The sequence below is a fragment of the Corvus brachyrhynchos genome, unplaced genomic scaffold, assembly GCF_000691975.1.
Source record: "Corvus brachyrhynchos isolate BGI_N302 unplaced genomic scaffold, ASM69197v1 scaffold14, whole genome shotgun sequence".
Lineage (NCBI taxonomy): Eukaryota > Metazoa > Chordata > Aves > Passeriformes > Corvidae > Corvus > Corvus brachyrhynchos.
Window position 1 is genome coordinate 1,361,444 of NW_008239110.1, and position 4,419 is coordinate 1,365,862.

The following is a 4,419-nucleotide window of genomic DNA, read 5'->3' on the forward strand; positions in this document are numbered from 1 at the left end:
ACCTGGTTCCTTCCTTTCCACTAAAATTCCCCCTCCTGTGTGAAATACTGAATGCTATGCTTTTATGAAGTTCCCTCCCATTTTACGGCAATGGAATTCCAGCACCTTTAGTACCTGAACCTACGCTGTGCTCTGAGCTGGCACCTCTGCTGATGTTTCAGAGCCTGTCAAGAATATGCAAAATCTCAGTTCCATGGTTTAGGATGAGATCAGCTCAGCTACAACATAATCCTCATACAAAGAAAGCAGCTTATAAAGGTATTTGAAAATATACCACTGGGGGAAAAAGCACTCTGGGAATAAAAAATGTCTGGTTTTCTTCTTATTTGCATATTTGTCCACATTGCATTTTTAAATTATATTAACAATAAATCTGTACTTCCCTTCTATCTTTAAGGGCTTTTATTTTCATTCTCTGGTCTTAAGTGCTACTTAAGTGTTTGTTTGCCATTGGATTTTGAGAGCTTCTGTTGACAAACCCCTTAAAAGTTTCTCTGTTGCCTTTGGTAGTATAAATGCTTGTTTATTTATGCAGCAACATATATTTTGTATTGTTTGCAATATATCACAAGGGCTTCTAGCACAATGTGAATAAAAATTTTATATACTACTTCAGTGCTCTGTTCCATGATAGTTCAGTATATTAGAGGAAGATATATTTAATGTTTGCAATGTCTCACTATGACATGCTATGCTATTACTGAAAAATTGATCCTCTAGTTAGCATTAATCAAAATATTCAGCTGAATGACAAAACATGGGCATTTACAGTGGCTTTTGTTCTTTTCAATTTTTTCTACAAACATTTAATTTTCAACTGGGCATATGGCTGAAAACTGCAGGAATACCTCTCTTCCCTCGAATTATGTTCACAGATCAGGTCAAACAAATGGTTACTCTAAATTTTGCATATTATGTTTAACCATTCCTCAGAAAAGATCAAAGGCAGTTTTGTCAAACACAATGTGGGAATTTGCTCATTTGAACACTTCAGTACATTTAGTCTTCTAATCCAAACAGAGAAAACTACCTTTCCAAACAAGGATATAAATTGAACTCAGTACTTCAAAGCTTAGAAAACTTTGTTAGCACTATACATATATTAGCATAAAGAGCTACTTAAAATAGTAAAAAAAAGGGTACTTATGTGAATATAATTTTATGAGTAGATGTCTGAACCACATTAACAAAGTGTATGAATGAGGCAGCTGCTGATGCATTTAGTACTCGTGAGATTTTCCACATACATACATGTGCTGTTTAATGCCCTGCATGTCAAGATTCATTTTGCTCAGGGAAGACTTTATTATTGACATGAATATTCACTGCAAAGAAAGACCAAATGAGTACCATATTTCCCCTACCTCCTGTTAGGTAGGTAATCACACTAATTAATTGAAAGTGTGTTGTTTCCTAACCGAACCAATTATGCAGAAAAGGCTGCCTGAGGTTAAGCTAAGTACCCTCCCATTAGCACAGCCACAGTGCAAATGACAGGAAAAGAGTACAGTGAAAAGCAAAACATTATGCTATTTATAACTGTGCACTAAAAAGGGACTGTGACAATGAAAAAAGCCAAAGCTACCCATGGCACAAACAGCCAGAGTGAAAACCCTTCTTCTAATGTAAATCCAACAGCCAGTTACCATTTAAAAAAAGCTTGTGCTTTATCCTGCCAGATCTCTCTGATAAAGGAAGGGGTCATTAGGCACCTGCTCCTTCATCAGAGTAATCCCGATGAGTCACCACATCAAAATTGTTACTAATATTTTGTATACCAGCACAGTAAAAAACAAATGAGATGAGAGGTAACCTTTTTGACTGCTAAAATCAAAGTAAACACATTAATGAGCAAAACCTGACAGCTAAAGCATTCAAATTTACAAGCTTACCTGTTTAGTAGGAATAGATATCCAGCAAGTTATGAAGAGAATATCATGACATATGCAGAATGAAAGAACCATTTAAAATTTTCTAATTTATACTCCATCTCATTCAGTTTACAAATTGTTTTCAGACATCCTATTATACAATTATTTATTCATTTCCACCTGCATAATTTCTAATTTTTCATCCAAAAAGTGGTTACACTGCTATTTCCTGTCTTTATCTTAATAAATTCCTTAGATCAAAAACATATAGTTTGCACACAATCCAACCGCCCTGTAAATATCAGGTAAGATTCCATTCCTAGATGAACAAGGTGTGGCACTGCTCTTTCTGAGGGAAAGGAAAATATACTGTGCATATCAGAATTCCCCCAATTCATTTTTTATACCAAGCCAAAAGTTCTGTGATGAACCACACCTCTTAGAAACTTTGTTCTTCTCTGTTTTGCATTATTCATTCTTTCTATGAATTTTCTATATACTCCTAAAAATACTTTATGTAGTCAAAAAAACCACCCACTACATTACTATTATATCGTTACATGAATACTAGAATACAAACTTTCACAATGTACTTTATGTCATACAGACAGCATTGATTCATTTTGACAGGATTAATAACCTCATCATTTGCTTTCGTTGTCCCCAATTAAGACAGGGTAATTGATATTCCCAGAGTGAATCAATGCAATACTGTGCATGGCTTTCATAAGAAATTATTTCCTTTGCTTTGTGTCAATGGAGTATAGCCAACAATCCATATTATAATAATTATGTAAAAGTTTATTTAAACTTTTACTATCATTAAAGCTACAAAAACCTTCGCACTTATTTTATACACCTGCAACAATGAAACAAAAACATTTCTGCTACTGTGATAGCTCTGGAATCAGTGAACTCAGAAGAACGGTAGTAAAATAAATGGTATCAACTTCATTTTTCAGCATCACACCTCTTGCATAAAATAGATGCTAATAACATTAGAGGTCAGTTAACAGCAAGAGGTTTGTGCAAGTATAGTAAAATAAATCAGTTACTCTATTTTTAAAACCAGATTTAACATAATTTATAAGCTGTATAAAGAAAATTGATTTCTGCTGAAAAAATAATCTGAATTGTTACTAGAATAGCAATAAGGTATAGAAAATATTAATGCATCTGTTGTGCATACATCTCCAAAGAAATGAGTTCTTACAAAATGTCTTTGATTGTGGACTCAGAACCTGCAATTTGGAAATATCAAATGCTTATAACTATTGTGTATTAATATGATTCATCTGCTCCTTCTTTGCACACGGGTAGAACATAAGTCTAAGTTTAAAAAAACCCCAAAGCCCAATAACTCAGCTCTACTTACAGATTAGTATTTCCAAAAATCTGGAAACTGTGACTTGAATTCAAGTCATACACACACAAGTGAAGGTCCAAGCCATTATACATCACTTTTAGATCTTAACTACAATGCCCCATTTGACCAGTCCGGTGATTCAGATTTTAGTTGAAAGGGATTCTCTACAGCCTGGTAGAGTACACACATAATTGAAGGACTACAAATCCACTTCGGGTTAGGTAGGAGGAATCCAGTTCTAAGACCCCAGTTCTTTTTCCAGATGTTCCCTCTGGTAGGCTATTTCTATATAATCTTCATTAAAACTGCCCCCAAAACTACTATCACATTTTTTTTTCCCCTCTATTCTTCCACTACACTATTCATTACATAGAAGTATGCCTAAATCAAGGATCTGGCTAAGAATCTCCCTTGCTGTCCTCTTTGGCGGCAGAGGAGTCCTGCTGTAATTAGTTTAGAGCTTGGTTTACATCTGTGTTTTAGGAAGAGCTGCTCTTTGAGGAGCCTATCTCGCTCCCTACAAAGGCTCCAAGACCAGACCTCAACAGCGCACCTCAGATGCCCAAGCAAAATAAATCCTGCCCCTAATTTCTCATCTCGAAGAGAACGACCAGTAAAACTAAAACTATAAATGCTGTTACAACTTTTGTTCACGCTATTTAAAGTGCACCCAGCACGACACCAATCGTGCCAGAGACATTTTCCTGGGACTTTTGGAAGGCAGAGTCACAGAGTGACAGTCAGGGTCAGTGAAAACACCGGTTGTGCAGGAAGGAGCAAGAAATCTGGCAGGACAAGGAGAGAGCCTCAGCAGCACGGACCACCCTCGCGGTGCTGGGCAGCTGGGAGAGCCGTGCTGCTGTCCCGCCTGCCAGGTGCACTGGTGGCTGAGGCTCCCGCTGCTCGCCCCGGGGCGGGAGCACTCCCTGCGCACTGCTCTCTGCCATTGCCACAGACGAGTCAGCTTCAGGTAAGTGCCAAAAAGGCCTTTAAATCTGTGCAGCTCACCACTGGACAACTAAATAAATTCAGCTTGCCCCTCACTGCGTAATAGCGGTCCCATTATATGGCAGCACTATTGGTCTCACACCCTACTTGTACTCTAAATGTCATTGCAGGTTTCGGTAGCGGCAGCTCTTAGCGCGGCTCACGCTCAAAGCAAGGCTCACCCCAGGCCCACCT